The following is a 17,214-nucleotide window of genomic DNA, read 5'->3' on the forward strand; positions in this document are numbered from 1 at the left end:
TGGCAAGGATGGGGTGAGTGGATGCCTTCTTCCACTGGTTCTGGAGGGGGCTTTGTGGCCAGTGTGCTTCCACCTGGCATTGAGGGGGTGAGTGGATGTCTTCTTCCACTGGTTCTGGAGGGGGCTTTGTGCCCAGTGTGCATCATCCTGGCAAGGGTGGGGTGAGTGGATGCCTTCTTCCACTGGTTCTGGAGGGGGTTTTGTGCCCTGGGATGCAGATCTTGGGGAGTGCAAGGTCACAGTCTCTCACCTGGGTGTTATACCCACACGATTTGCATGGGTCAAGATGCATTACAGTCCATGGAGTCAGGACTTCACACTGCCCACGGGCTGCCACCGCTGCTCAGTGGTGGCATTGGCGGTGCTGGTGTCGGGGCTGGCTTTGGTGGGGGGGAAGCTCTAGCCCATACCCTGCAGCCTCAGACGGCTGCCAACTGGGGCTGCTGCTGCTGGCAGTGGTGCTGGTGGCGGTGATGGAGTGGTCGGGGGAGGCTCCAGCCCTTCCCATGCAGCCTTGGACGGCTGAACCGCCATGGTTGGTGGTGGGAGCTCAGAATCAGTTCCAGCACCAGGCCTCCTGTCCTTCCTGCCTGCAGGTGCAGGCCTTTTGCCCTTGTAAGCTGGTGGTGCCTCCTTGCTCTTGCCATCTAGTGGTGCCTCCTTGCCATCTGGTAGTGCCTCCTTGCCATCTGGTGGTGCCTTCTTGCCCTTGCCAGCTGGTGGTGCCTCCTTGCCCTTGCCAGCTGGTGGTGCATCCTTGCCTTTCTCATTGGCAGCTAGTGCAGGCACACTGCCAGTGCTGATGAGTGGTGCCTTGGAGCCTCTCACACCTGCAGTAGTTGCTGACACTACTGTGGCCGTGGACTGGGTGGCTGAGGTGCTAGCCTGGGTTCTGACCACCCTGCCCCGACGCGAAGGAGGGGGGGAGGGGTAGGGAAGAGGTCAACGGTGGAGAAGAAAAGTTTCTTAGGGACACTGGGGCGGGAGGAGGGTGAAGGTTTGGGAGTGGAGGAAGAGGGAGTAGTTGTTGGAGGTGTCTTTCTGCTGTGTTTGGGTGCAGGTGCATGGGCTGGATGGTGTTGTGAGGTGGATGGCTGATGGGTGTCTGAGTGCTTGCGTTTGTATACTTTGGAAGGAGGGGGCACAGACACAGTGAGAGAGCTCCCAGTGACGTGTGCATGGATGTGGGGGTGGTGACTGCCAGTGAGGGGTGTGTAGTGATAGGCGTGATGGTGATGGAAGCAGTGGATGAGGATGTAGTGCATGCAGGTGTGAGTGGAGACGCTACTCGGAGGGAAGTGGACAAGGAGGAAGAGAGGGACACAGTGGAGGCAGTGGATGTTAGTGTGTCTGCATCTGGATGGTGTTTGTTTGAGTGCCTGTGGGATGATGTGTGGTGCTTGTGTTTGCCTGAGCCACTCCTGTGTGTTGTCTTCGGTGCATGTTGGTCTGAATGTGTGCTTGGGATAGGTTGGGGCTCAGGGGAATGGGACTGGGCAGAGGTAGTTGGAAGGGGGAGGCTAGACACAGGAACAATGGCTGCCATCAGGGAGGAGGCCAGAGCCTGGATTGATCTCTGTTGGGCCGCCATGCCAGAGTGAATGCCTTCCAGGAATTCATTTGTTTGTTGCAAATGGCCTGCCAGCCCCTGGATGGCATTCACCATGGTTGACTGCCCAACAGAGATGGATCGCAAGAGGTCAATAGCCTCCTCACTCAGGGCAGCAGGGCTAACTGGGGCAGGGTCTGAGGTGACTGGGGTGAAGGAGATGCCCATCCTCCTGGGTGAGCAGGCACGGGAAACTTGCTGAGGGGCTGCTGGGAGGGCGGTGCTGGTATGGGGGTGGCGGCTGTACCTGTAGTTGGGGTGGGCACAGAGGTGTCCGCCACCAACTACGGATCTTCCATCGGAGGAGGTATCACTGTCAGAACTGTCCCCTCTTGTCTCCACTGTGAAGCTCCTCTCGCCCTCCCTCCCACTGGTGCCCTCACCATCGGTGGATTCGGCCTCATGGGACCTGTGGGTTGCAGCTCCCTCTGTCGCCGGTGCCTCTGCTCCTCTGCCAGATTATGCTAATGCACAGGACAGGGTGACAAAACAAAAAGGGGGGGAAGAGACAAAGGATACACTTGGTCAATGGAAGCAACATCACTACCATTGGCGTACACACACACACACAGGGAACCTCCCTTCGCACTAGGCAATGCACTACCAGTCACAATGCTAGTCACCAGGCCATGGACAGGAATACCTAATGCCAATTGCACCATACCTGAGACCCACAGAGCCTTGCCCAGTAGTGGATGCCTACTAGCTTGGTTGGAGGTGGTGTTCATCAGCCCCTGCCCAACATGGAACCTACCCTGCAATGTACGGCCTGGCCTAGGGGCACCAACAGGCCCACATCCCCCACACAAAAACCACTCCACCACCCACAAGTAGTATAATGTGAAACAGTACTCACCCCCTTGTGGCTGCTGTGATGCCCTCAAACGTCCATCTAGCTCCGGATAGACCACCGCCAGTAAGCGGAGCATCAAGGGGTTCAGGGTTCGACGGGCACCCCTTCCTCGTTGGGAGGCCATCCCCAGCTGGGCCCCCACTGTCTTCCTTGCCCAGCATCTCAGGTTCTCCCACCTTTTGCGACAGTGGGTGCTCCCCAGGTTCCGCACATCCTTGGTGACGGCACGCCATATACCCTTTTTCTGATGGGCGCTGACCTGCAGAGAAATAAACATAGTAAAAAGGTATCAGTCATACCGTCCGGCCTGTTACACTCATGGCCCACCATATCCTCCCATTCACTTACGCACAAACATTGCACACCATACATGCAGCACGCTGCCCAGGACTCTTCAACCACTCCCCCCTTACACGAGGCCCTCACAAACAGCACTCTATGCATTCATGCCCCATGCATCATGCTCACAGTGTACTCACTTGTTGGTCTGGAGGCCCATACAGCATTCGGTACTGGGGTAGGATCCCATCCACCAGTCTCTCCAACTCCGCAGCGGTGAAGGCAGGGGCCCTTTCCCCAATGACAGGAGTCATGGTCGGTTCCAGACCTAGGTCACAGCAGCAGTTGCAGTGTAGGTCCTCTCCTGTTGAAGGTCAGGTAGCAAGTGAGTGAACAGATAGAAAATGGCGGTCACTTCCCCGGCGGTGCGTACCATCACTGCTGGTGGAGTTCGGAGGAGTTGAAGAAACTAGTGGATGGGGTCCTCCCCAAGTACACGCAACTGCACGGTCCTCCAGACAAACAGGTGAGTACACTGTGATCATGCTGCGTGGGCAATGCCTGTTTTGAGTGGTGTGGATGGAAGATAAATGGGGGGGGCGGAGGCCTGCATGTGCGGATGTTGAGTGTATGTGCATCAGGGCATGGGTGGGGACTGGTGGGTAATGAGTATGACGGTCCAGACGGGTGAGTAATTTCCTTTCCCCCGTACCATTCCTCTAGGTCAGCGCCCACCAGAAGAAGGGTATTTGGCGTGCCATCACCAAGGACGTCTGGACCCTGGGGGTCTACCACAGACGGAGCACCCACTGCCGTAAAAGATGGGAGGACCTGCGCCGCTGGAGCAAGAAGACGGCGGAGGCCAAGCTGGGGATGGCCTCCCAACGTGGAAGGGGTGCCCGTCGCACCATGACCCCCGTGATGTGCCGGACCCTGGCGGTGGCCTATCCGGAGTTGGATGGGCACTTGAGGGCATCACAGCAGCCACAAGGGGGTGAGTACACTCTTAGTCAGCTGACTCTACGCGCATTACGAGGTGTCTGTGTGGGGGAGGTAGGCAGTGGGTTCCTCTAGGCCAGGGCGAACTTGGTAGGCAAGGTCCCTTGTGAGGCAGGCTCTGTGGCACCCCAACCCCACTAGTGGTAATAGCCATTTACACCTAGCCAGGCTCCTGTGACTTCCAGGTGTGCAGCAATTTGGCTTAGACCTCGTACCCCATGGGCATGTGAATTTTCTAGGAATTGTTAGTGCATGGCGTAGTGCTGATGGCTGCTCCCTGTGTGTTGTGTCTGCCGACGGTAGTGGTGTTGCATGCACTGAACATGTTTTTCTTCTTTCTTCCCCCCCTTTTTGTTGTCTCCCTGTTCTTCTGTGCAATAGCAACATCAGGCGGAGGAGCAGTGGCACTGGAGCAGGAGGGAGCTGCAACCCCCTTGGCCCTGGAGGGTGAAGCAACGGAGTCTGAAGCCACCACTGGGCTCGGAGGGCAAGGGGAGCTCCACGACGGGGACAGGAGCATACACCAGTGACAGCGACTCCTCCTCTGATGGGAGCTCCCTTGAGGTGACGGGCACCTCTGTGCTCACTGCATCAACAGGTACAGCTGCCACCCCCACTACCAGCACCACCCTCCCAGCAGCCCCTCAGCATGTGTCCCGTGCCCGCTCACCCAGGAGGGTGGGCATCTCCTTCGCCCCAGGCACCTCAGGCCCTGCCCCAGTCAGCCCTGCTGCCCTCAGTGAGGAGGCTATTGACCTCCTGAGATCCCTCACTGTTGGGCAATCTACCATTTTGAATGCCATCCAGGGTGTGGAGAGGCATTTGCAACAAACAAATGCATACCTGGAGGGCATTCATTCTGGCCAGGCGGCCCAACAGAGATCATTTCAGGCTCTGGCCTCAGCACTGATGGCAGCCATTGTCCCTGTGTCCAGCCTCCCCCCTCCAACTTCCACTACCCAGACCCAATCCCCTGTACCTCAGCCTATTCCAAGCACACCATCAGACCAGCATGCACACTCATCAACACACAAGAGTGGACATGCAAACATAAGTACCACACATCCCACAAGCACTCACACAAGCACCATCCCCATGCAGACACAGCAACATCCGCTGCCTCCACTGTGTCCCCCTCCTCCACGTCCTCCTCCTCCCTCCCTGTCTCGTCTCCACTCACACCTGCATGCACTACATCTTCATCCACTACCTCCATCACCAGCACGCTCATCACCACACACCGCTCACGTGCACTCACCACCCCCACTACCATGCACACATCCCCAGTGTCCTCTCCCAGTGTGTCTGTAAGCCCTCCTCCCAAATTACACAAACGCAGGCACACACCCACCCAACAGCCATCCACCTCACAACAGCCTCCGGCCCATGCACCTTTATCCAAATTCAGTAAACGTACACCTCCTACAACCACTACCTTTTCCTCCACTCCCAAACGCACTCCATCTTCCCGTCCCAGTGTGTCAAAAAAACATTTCCTGGCAAACCTTGACCTCTTCCCTTCACCTCCCCCTGTCCTTCCCCTAGGGGCAGGCTTTCCAGGTCCCAGCCCAGCACCTCACCCACCAAATCCCCAGGCACAGTGGTGCCAGCAACTGCGGGGTCATCGAGTGCGCCACCATCAGGGCTGCCAGTGTGCCACATAGCGATGGCAAGGACATTCCGCCACCTGCCAAGGTGAAGAAGGTGCCCACATCGCGGAGGGGGAAGCCTCACCTACCAGCCACCAAGGGCTCCGCAAAAACAAAAGGGAATAGTGGCAAGACACCTGCAGCACCATCAAAGGTGGGGAAGGGACAAAGGCAGAAAAGCAGGTCAGGACAGGGCACGGTGGCACCGACTGAGGGACCAGTGTCACCCCTTCTGTCCATGACAACACCAACTTGTATGGTGGCGAACACCGCAAGCTGCCCCGCCACCAGCACCGCCACCAGCACCGCCACCTGCATCGTCACCAGCACCGCCGCATGCACCGCCACCTGCACCGCCACCGGCACAGCAACCAGCACGTCTGCAGCCTCACCGACAGTCCCCAGCATCTTCCCCAGTGGGCAGACGTCCGAGGCTGCTGGAGACGTCCTGCTGTGTCCCATGCACCACTGCCAGCACCGCCGCCACAGACACCGCCGCAAGCACCGCCACCAGCCCCGCGATGTGCTCAGACAGGGGCACCACCGCTGACATGGCTACCATCCCCAGTTGTCAGTTGTTCGAGGCTGGAGGAGCCTTCCTGGACCCTGGCCAGCTTCCATGAGGCATGACTTCCATCACTGTTTGCACCTGCAGGTGAAAAGCGCAGTCGCAGCAGTGTGGGGTATGTTGCTGCCTCCATGGCGTATCATGCTACCTGTTCCTCTGCAATCTCGTGGCACACACACACAGGTGAGGGAATGGTACCGGCCACACTGCACGTGGAGCACTCTGGGCACCATGCCCCCTCTAGAAACAGTGGAGAATGACATCCACCACCTCAGTCCTTGGCAGGATGAAGCACTCTGGGCACCAGGCCTCCTCCAGAACCAGTGGAGAATGACATCTACTACCTTAGTCCTTGGCAGGATGAAGCACTCTGGGCACAAAGCTCCCTCCAGAACCAGTGGAGAAAAGCATCCACAATAGCACAGTCCTTGGCAGGATGAAGCACTCTGAGCACCAGGCCCCCTCCAGAACCAGTGGAGAAAAGCATCCACTAACACAGTCCTTGACAGGATGAAGCACTCTGGTCACAAAGCCCCCTCCAGAACCAGTGGAGAAAAGCATCCACTAACACAGTCTTTGGCAGGATGAAGCACTCTGGGCACAAAGCCCCCTCCAGAACCAGTGGAGAAAAGCATCCACTAACACAGTCCTTGGCAGGATGAAGCACTCTGGGCACAAAGCCCCCTCCAGAACCAGTTGAGCAAAACATCCACTAACACAGTCCTTGGCAGGATGAAGCACTCTGGGCACCAGGCCCCCTCCAGAACCAGTGGAGAAAAGCATCCACTAACACAGTCCTTGGCAGGATGAAGCACTTTGGGCACAAAGCCCCCTCCAGAACCAGTGGAGAATGACATCCACTTGAGAGACTGTGGCTTTGCACCCCGCAGGATAAAGCAGTGGGCAACCCACCCACTGGAGAGACTTGGTAGACAGTGGCTTTGCACTCCCCAGGATAAAGCAGTGGGCAAACCACCCACTGGAGAGACTTGAGAGACTGTGGCTTTGCACTCCCCAGGATAAAGCAGTGGGCAAACCACCCACTGGAGAGAATTGAGAGACTGTGGCTTTGCACTCCCCAGGACAAAGCAGTGGGCACACCACCCACTGGAGAGACTTGAGAGACTGTGGCTTTGCACTCCCCAGGATAAAGCAATGGGCATGGAGCCCCCTCTTGCAGCAATGGCGTCGTGCCTTTGTCTGGCTGAGGTGCCCCACCTCCCCCTCCCCCTGAGGTGCCTGTTTAATTTCGATCTGATGCCCCAGCAGTGTTCTTTCCGTTTCCAGTCAGGTATCTTGTGTGGGCTTCGCCCATGCATTTTGGGACCAGTGGTCCACGGACAGTGATTGGTACACTATCCGGACTTGTGTAGTTGGTGTACATATTTGTATACACTGAATTTTGAATTTTAACTATCAGATGTTTCATGATTACAATCGTTACAATCATTTCCTTTTGTCCTTGCGTTCTTCTGGGGGTGGGGGGGTGTATATGTAATGTTGCTGCATGCATTTGTGTGTATGTTGTTGTGGGTGAGGGTGGGGGTATTGACTGTTGGGTGTGTGTGTGTGTCACTCTCTTTTCCCTCCCCCCTCTCCTGTTTTGTAGGTGCAGTACTCACTGTGGTCGTCGACAGCATCTGTTCTGCTCCTGATAGAACAGGAGGAAGAGCAGCATAGGCAGGACATGTAGTTTGGGCTCCATGGCGTCCTGGTTCCTCGTTGGGTGTCGAGAGGTGAGTGGTTTCCCTTCTGTGTACTGTTTCCACCGTGCTTTTGATAGCGTTGGTTCCACCCCGGAAAAGGTGGCGGATAGGCCTGTTGTGATAGGGTGGGCAGTACTTTGTCCTCCGCCTGTCTGTTGGCGGTTACCGCTGCGGTGTTTGTTTCTACCGCCGTGGCGGTCGGAGTGTTAATGTGGCTGTCTATGTTGGCGACTTCCATTGTGCCGTCATGGTTGTGAGTCCATTTTTTTTTCCACTGGCCTGTTGGCGGTATTACCGCCACTTTAACACCGACCACCAGGGTTGTAATGAGGGCCTTATTCTTTTCAAAATGTATAACTTGATTTGTGTATGTTGGATTTTTGTCATTTTGGTCTTGTTTGGTTTAGATAAATGTTACCCATTTTTCGAAATCTGTGTTGTGTCATTTTGTAGTGGTTCACTGTATTACTGTGTGTGTTGGTACAAGTACTTTACACATTGCTTCTGAAGTTAAGCCGGCCTGCTTGTGCCAAGCTACCAAGGGGGTGAGCGAGGGATAACTGAGTGTGATTCTCCTTTACCCTGACTAGAGTGAGGGTCCTTGCGTGGACTGGGGGTAACCTGACTGCCAACCAAAGACCCCATTTCTAACACTCACCCCACCACACACAAGCATACTTCCCATAATCATGCACCCAAGACATCCACACCTACATAGCCTACAACCACTCCCTCAAACTCCAAATCCCATCCCCCTTCTGATGACCGTACCCATGTATCCAAAAAACTTTTCTTATTTGACCTTGCCTTTCCCCTACTCCCCTCATCCCAGAAGGACCCCACCCAGCATCCAGTCCATCCCTTTCTCCTCTCTCCAAGGCCTCCCCTCCCCACCCTGCAAGTAGCCATTCCTCTTCCGCCCAGAAGAAGCCCAACCCTCCCAAAAAGAAGCCTGCCCCACCCAAGAAGAAGACTACCCCTCCCAATCCCAACCCGCCCCACCAAAATCCCATCCCCTCCCAAGGAAAATCCCTGAATTGCCTGCCTGCCCCTTGATACCCCTTCCTGTGGAGGTTACATGGCAGTTAGGAGTCAAGTTTGAGAACAACAGTGTGCCATTATTGGACTTTTTCATGCTTTGGCCAGTGGCTTTTGGACAGTCACAGCTGTTCAAGTTAATAAACCCAACAGTAGCTTTGTTTTGGGTAACCTTTGTACTGCAATTCCTTTTCTAGATTTCTGCTGTCCCTGAGTGACTTTGGTTGTGGGCTTCCAGTTGTGTGTGTTTGAGCCTGCTTGTTGCTCCAGTTGCTGTTGTTAGCAGTTTGTGAGATTGTTTGCAGCACTGTTGTCTCCCAAGAGAAGGGTTTATGCTGTGTGTATAAGTATGTGTGTGTACATGCAATGATGGTGTCTTGGCATTGTGCACTGTTTGGGATGGTAAGTATAACTTTTTGTGATGTCCAATGTGAGCATATATGCTCTTAGACTTCTACCCCTGGTTTGGCGTATGTATACATGTGATGTGTGTCAGCTTGAGTTTTGGTATGTGCAGACATGGAGTGTGATGAATTGTGCTGCCTTTGTTTGCATTTGCCTGTGCATGTGTCCATTTAGGTGTGTGTCCCTTGCGGATGGTTCCTGTAGAGCTATGCCCCATGCAGTAGGAGTTGTATGTGCTTTGTTGACTTTCTCTTCCCCATTGTCTAGATGTGCATGACTATTGGTTTTGGTATTGTCTCTCCCTGAGACCCATATAGGGCCATTTCCTGTGGACATATTGTTTAAGGGTCCTGTTCAAAGTTGTATATGTCCCACTGCAGACTCCTTACCTGTGTGTCCCAGATGGCCCCATCCAAATTGTGTAGGTATAGTTGTTATGTTGTTCTTGATGTATTTGTGTCTCTGTGTTTTTGGTGCATGCCATTTTGCTTCCATTGTGCTGTGATGTGTGTGTCCATTGTAGGTCTGTTTACTGGTGGTGTTGCTTGTGTTCCATGCCACATCCACAGATATGTGTGTTGTACGTGTGGACAGTCCCTGGACAGTGTGGAATGTGAATGTGTGAGCTGGATTTGTATATGTGCTGTAGGTGTGTTGTTGCTGTGTGTGCCAATGTTGTGTAGCCTTCAGTGTCCCAGTGCCTGAGCTGTGTGGCTGTGTGTATTTGTGTAGTGTTGCAGTGTGAGTGTGCTGGCAAAGTCTGCGTATTATGTGTGTACGTGTCCGTGTTGATGTATATTGGTGAGTGTGTGTTGTATGAAACGTGTACCTGCTGCCCCTGGCATACCCCCTAAGATGTGTTTGCCAGCGCAACAAGCTGTTTTTTAAGGTTGATTTTACATGTTGGTGTGTCTACTTACGGTTGGGTGCGTCCACGTTGATATTGATATTGTTGTCCTTTCATGAGCAGCAGCAGCGGCATGTTTGTGAATGGCTCCATGGCGGCCCCGGATGTGTAAAGCTGCCTGCAGGTGAGTGTCTCCCTTTATAGTGCCCGTTCCCGCCAGCTTGTGCATGGTGGTTGGACTGCCACCATCATATTGGTGGTGTGCAACCTCGTAATGGGTCTGGCGGAAACCCTGTCTCTGCCAAATGTTTGTACTTCCTTGTGAGCATGGTGGTCTGTGCTGCCTGGCGGTGCCGGTGGACCGCCGACGGTCTTCTGTTTGTACGACCGACATACTCATAATATGGTGGTCTGTTCCGCCAGACCGTTGGCGGTCAGACCACCAACATGGTGGTCACAGGACCGCCAGTCTCGTAATTAGGCCCTAGATCTCTATGGGGATGGACTTATTGAGTTGCATTGTATAGTCAATTACTATTGTATTATATAATCAATTACTAATGTTTTATATGCTCTTCTTTTGGTGTGGCTTAATCTGTCCTGACAAGATGAACTTGTTTTATTTTTTGTGATTCTGTTTCTATTGTTTTTTTAAAGGAGTATATATATGCCAAACAATACTGGTGATAAATTCAAAAATTAATGTAATTTGATCTACACGACACAAGACTGAGGGGGTCATTCTGACCCCGGCCGGCGGCTGTAGCCGCCGGCCTGGCTGGGACCGCCAGAAGACCGTCCCGCGGTCAAAAGACCGCGGCGGTCATTCTGGGTTTCCCACTGGGCTGGCGGGCGACCGCCAAAAGGCCGCCCGCCACCCCAGTGGGAAACACCCTTCCACGAGGAAGCCGGCTCCGAATGGAGCCGGCGGAGTGGAAGGTGTGCGACGGGTGCAGTAGCACCCGTCGCGAATTTCAGTGTCTGCTAAGCAGACACTGAAATTCAAAGTGGGGCCCTCTTACGGGGGCCCCTGCAGTGCCCATGCCATTGGCATGGGCACTGCAGGGGCCCCCAGGGGCCCCACGACACCCCTCACCGCCATCCTGTTCCTGGTGGTCGAAACCGCCAGGAACAGGATGGCGGTGAGGGGGTCGGAATCCCCCATGGCGGCGCAGCAAGCTGCGCCGCCATGGGGGATTCCTCAGGGCAGCGGAAAACCGTCAGGACACCGCCGGTTTTCCGGTTCTGACCGCGGCCATACCGCCGCGGTCAGAATGCCCTCAGGAGCACCGCCAGCCTGTTGGTGGTGCTCCCGCCGACCCCGGCCCCGGCGGTCAAGGACCGCCGCGGTAGGAATGACCCCCTGAATGTCAGCAAAGCCCTCTCAGCCTCCCATCCTACGAGGTCGGTAAGCTGCGTACCAATAAATTGTGTAATTGAATAGCCATTCCCTGATAAATGGTGATGCCCGTCACTATTTTTCATTTTGCATGACCTTTATTGTTTGCAAATGTACATCACTGTTATTGATGGATTGCTTGCCCTGTGTAAGTAACGCCTTATTCATGGACTATGGGAGTCATTACGATCTCGGCGGTTGGTGGTATAGTGGAGGTATTACTGCCAACAGGCTGGTGGTACCTACCTCCACTATTATGACATTGGCGTTTTGGCCGAAGCCAAACCCCCAATGTACCGCACTGACTGCCATGGCACTAACGACCGCCAGGCTGGAGACTTCAGTCTCCAGCCCGGTGGCCGTCACTAGGCTGACCATGGCTTTATGACCCCGCCCACCACCATGGTTTCAGTGGTTTCCTTCCCTGGCACTGATAGGGGTCTCCCCCGCTCCCTCCCCAGAGTCCTCCCCCACCCTCCCCTTCCCTCTGCCACCCCCCCACATTTACACACATACACACACATACATACACACCATACATACACACCATACACACACGCATACAAACATTCACCCACGCATTCATACACACTCACAGCAACACTCACAAACATACATCCAGGCACACACGCAATCTCACGACACAACATGCACGTACACACACACACACTCATGCACACATGCATTACACACACATGCATGCGTTCACACACAGTCACACACACCCCCACTCAGGCACACAACACCCCCAACCCCCTTTCCTGTCGGAGAACCCAACTTACCTGCTTGCAGGGGGTCCTCCAGCAGGCGACTGGACATGGCGCTGCTGTCAGCAACAGCGTCTGCCAGCAGAACACCGCCAGGCCGGACGGTAGGTGGTGTTTTGCTGCCGTGGCGCTGCTGCTGGAAGCAGCGCCACCTTACCGCCGTCCACCACCATGACCGTAGATGGAATTCCGCCAGCCTTCTGGCAGAATTCAGGCTATGATCATAATGCCTTTGACGGTCGGTAGCCACGGCAGTGGTATGTTGGTGGTTGTTGCCGTGGCGGTAGGCGGCATTTGCCACCAAGGTCCCAATGAGGGCCTATGTGTCCATTCATTCGAGAGTTTACACCAACAGTCTGCATTGTGCAAATCCGCTTCAACACTGCAATCAATAGGACAACGAATGGCCCGTGGACGTCAATTCACTAAAATGCCAGCAGTAGCGGAAGTGACCTAACACATACCTTAACCTCAATGACACCACAGGAAGTTGTCATATGACCTCTGCCTCCATATTAAGTGCACAAATAATGTAATAACAGTTACTAAAACAAATACAGGTATATTTTTGATACCACATGTATTTTAATAAAAATGGGGGCATGATGTGCCAAGTAAACATTATATTGACCTTATCGTTCATCTAAAACTTAAAACGCTTTAAAACATCACCAGAATCCACTTTAAAAAAGATAAAGCTAGCGTATGTGGGCCTTGCGTTAAATATAACCTATGTTATTGGTTTACAGAGTTCCTTCTCATTGTTACAACATTTTGGTTAATGATCACTTGGAAAGCACTATCACGGTTGCTAAGCACAAAGGTGAAGGTTTTGTTTAAATACATACTTGTTCTTTCATTTGTACTAACGAAATATGATGTGTTGTTTAACAGTGCTTATTTGTATTTAACTTTTTTATTTATTCAGAATTGTGCGCCTTTTTGCTGAAATTATTTTATAGAACTAGGGGCCAGATGTAGAAAGCTGTTTGCATGGTGCAAACTGCGAAAATCGCAGTTTGCGCCATACAAAAAGGCTTTTGCGATGCACATTCACAATTTGCGAGTCGGTACAGACTTGCAAATTGTGAATGCGACTCGCAAATAGGAAGGGGTGTTCCCTTCCTATTTGCGACTCGCATTGCAATGTAGAATTGCTTTGTGACGGCGAATGCGGTCGCAAAGCAATTCGCAGTTACCACCAGTGTCACACTGGTAGTAACCCATTCGCAAAAGGGAAGGGGTCCCCATGGGACCCCTTCCCCTTTGTAAATCTTGCCAAAAAGGGTTTTTCAGAGCAGGCAGTGGTCCAATGGACCACTGCCTACTCTGAAAAACAGAAACCAAAAGGTTTTGTTATTTTTGTTATTTTGCAACTCGTTTTCCTTTAAGGAAAACGGGCTGCAAAATAAAAAAATAAAAAAATGCTTTATTTAAAAAGCAGTCACAGACATGGAGGTCTGCTGACTTCAGCAGGCCACCATCCCTGTGGCTGCAGGGACTCCCTATGCGGTCGCAAAATGCGACCCACCTCATTAATATTAATGAGGTGGGACTTTGCGACCCCATAGCGAGTCGCAGATGTTGTCTGAGACACCGTTCTGCATCAGGATTTGCGATTCTGACATTGCAAGTCGCACCGACTCGCAATTTCAGAATCGCAAATTCTGACATTGCAACATCTGGCCCTAGATCTCAAGTCTGAGCTGCAGAAAATATACAGGGGTCCTCAGGACATGGGCTCTTGAGACTGCTTTTGCAACCTCTGAAGCTAGGGCTGGTAAAGGCAGTGCCGGGGGAGGCAAGGGAAATGCCAGGAGTCGTGACTGTATCCCCTAGTGACCCGTAAATGACGTCAGTGTAATGACGCTGAAGATGGTATCAACTCGATTCCATTAGTGTAAAATCAAGCAACGTTTTCTGAGATCGAACACATTTCCTTTTAATACACATACCGAACATCACCACTAGATGGGGCGACTCTACAAAGGTACCTGAATGTAGTTGGTTATATAGAAGCTTAAGTTTAAAATCATTTACGTCCCAATTGCTCCACTTATCAGCGAATATTATCATCACACACTCGACTTTCAGAAATGGCTTCCTTGAGGAAAAAATTCACATTTTTAGAACGCTGCCAATTTAATGACCGTTTTGCCCGAAGAATTGAATGCTTAATATCACAAGGAAAGAATTACCTACCTTTTTACTCCATACAGCGTAACAAATATTCATATATTTACATATTGTATGTTGGTTTATGAACACACAAGATAGTTTTATTTAACCCCTACGCTGCCAGGCCTTTCCCCCCTCAAGTGCCAGGCCGTTTTTTGGCTACTTGGGGCAGTTCTCGCTTAGGCTCTCATAACTTTTTGTCCACATAAACTACCCACGACAGATTTGCGTCCTTTTTCCCCAACATCCTAGGGATTACAGAGGTACCCACAGTTTGTGGGTTCCCCTGAAGGAGACCAAGAAATTAAGCAAAATACAGCAAAAATTTAGTTTTTAAAAAAAAATGGGAAAAAGGGCTGCAGAAGAAGGCTTGTGGTTTTTTCCCTGAAAATTGCATCAACAAAGGGTTTGCGGTGCTAAAATCACAAGCTTTCGGGAACAAGCAGAAATGAGTCAAACAACCTCATTTTTCAATACAATTTTGGTATTTTACTGGGACATACCCCATTTTTACTATTTTTTGTGCTTTCGGCCTCCTTCCAGTTAGTGACATAAATGGGTGTGAAACCAATGCTGGATCCCAGACAGCTAAACATTTCTGAAAAGTAGACAAAATTCTGAATTCAGCAAAGGGCAATTTGTGTAGATCCTACAAGGTTTTCCTACAGAAAATAACAGCTGAAATAAAACAAATTAACATTTAGGTAAAAAAACTGCAATTTTTCTCACGTTTTACTCTGTAACTTTTTCCTCCGATGTCAGATTTTTTAAATCAATATACCGTTACGTCTGCTGGACTCTTCTGGTTGTGGGGATATAAAGGGCTTGTAGATTTATCAAGAAGCCTGGGTGCCCAGAGTCAATAAATGAGCTGCACCTTGGAAAGGGTTTTCATTCTATACCGGGTATACAGCAATTCATTTGGTGAAATATAAAGAGTGAAAAATAGGTATCAATAAAACCTTTGTATTTCCAAAATGGGCACAAGATAAGGTGTTGCGAAGCAGTGGTTATTTGCACATCTCTGAATTCTGCGGTCCCCATACTAGCATGTGAATTACAGGGCATTTCTGAAATAGACGTCTTTTTTACACACTGTCTTACATTTGGAAGGAAATAATGTACAGAAACACAAGGGGCAGTAACACTTGTTCTGCTATTCTGTTTTTTCCACAAGTCTCCCGAAAAAAATAGTACCTCACTTGTGTGGTTAGGCCTAATGCCCATGACAGGAAATGCAACATGGAGACATCACATTTTCCCAAAGAAAACTGACGTGTTTTTTGCAAAGTGCCTAACTGTGGATTTTGGCCTCTAGCTCAGCCTGCACCTAGGAAAACCTACCAAACATGTGCATTTTTTAAAACTAGACACCCAGGGGAATCCAAGATGGGGTGACTTGTGGAGCTCTAAACAGGTTCTGTTACACAGAATCCTTTGCAAACCTCACAATTTGGCCCCAAAAAAACTTTTTCCTCACATTTCGGTGACAGAAAGTTCTGGAATCTGAGAGGAGCCACACATTTCCTTCCACCCATCGTTCCCCCAAGTCTCCCGATAAAAATGGTACCTCACTTGTGTGGGGAGGCCTAGCGCCTGTGACAGGAAATGCCCCAAAACACAACATGGACACATCACATTTTCTGAAAGAAAACAGAGCTGTTTTTTGCAAAGTGCCAAGCTATTTTAGCCTCTAGCTCAGCTGGAACCTAGGGAAACCTACCAAACCTGTGCATTATTGAAAACTAGACAACTAGGGGAATCTAGGATGGGGTGACTTGTGGGACTCTCACCAGGTTCTCTTACCCAGAATCCTTTGCAAACCTCAACATTTGGCCAAAAAAACACTTATTCCTCACGTTTCGTGACAGAAAGTTCTGGAATCCGAAAGGAGCCACAAATTTCTTTTCACCCAGCGTTCCCCCAAGTCTCCTGATAAAAATGGTACCTCACTTGTGTGGGTAGGGGTTATGTTCACAGTGAGACAAAGCAGGCGTCACGAAGTGGTGAGTAAACATCCAATACATTGATTCAGTGCGGAAATGCTGGGTGTCCCTCATCGACCCACCATGTTCACAAGTGCTGCCCCGAACCGTCTTCAAACCTCATCTCCCTATCAAACCCGAACATTGCACTTGCTGTTCCCATGCCCACCCAAGAGCCCAGGTGCAGCACGAGAACTCCAAGTGGGACAATATAACACATCTTCCCCCTTTATACAACAAAAACAAACCCCAACACAAAATAAATTAACCCAACATATAATCCTCCAGATATTTGGGTTTGTGGATTTGCACCCTCCTTATGCACGTATGATTGCTTTTGGTGGCCAAGAGATCAATTTTTGTGGGTATTTCATGGAGAGATTGTAATATAAGGATAGATCTATTCACACCAAGGTATATGTTGCAAATTGAGGGTATTACATCTTAGGATGGAAGGACCAGGGTAAATTTGGGATGGTCCTTAAATGTCGTTCTGCACATTGGATCTCTTTGGTGGAGAGATTGGACAAAAGCTATTGTTCTTTGGATGAAGTATTAGCTAAACATAGTGCTGTATTTGAGGACAAGTTGGGGATGGTTAAAGGTTTTGAACACAAAATCATACTTAAGCCCAATGCTGTCCCGGTTACACATAGAATTTGCAATGTCCCGTTAAGCATTAGGTAGAAACTGAAAGATCATTTGACACAGTTGTGCAAGGATGGGGTGATAGAGCCAATTGAATCCTCGCAATGGATTTCTCCCATTGTTGTAGCAGTTAAAAAGTCAGGGGACTTGAGACTGTGTGGACCTCAGGTCTTTAAACAAAAACATTCAAGTCGATTGCTTCCCCTTATCTAAGATTCAAGAAATGTTGGCTCAGTTGGGTGGTTCGAAGATCTTTTCGATTCTGGATCTGAGAGCTGCGTACC

The sequence above is a fragment of the Pleurodeles waltl genome, chromosome 4_1 (assembly GCF_031143425.1).
Source record: "Pleurodeles waltl isolate 20211129_DDA chromosome 4_1, aPleWal1.hap1.20221129, whole genome shotgun sequence".
Lineage (NCBI taxonomy): Eukaryota > Metazoa > Chordata > Amphibia > Caudata > Salamandridae > Pleurodeles > Pleurodeles waltl.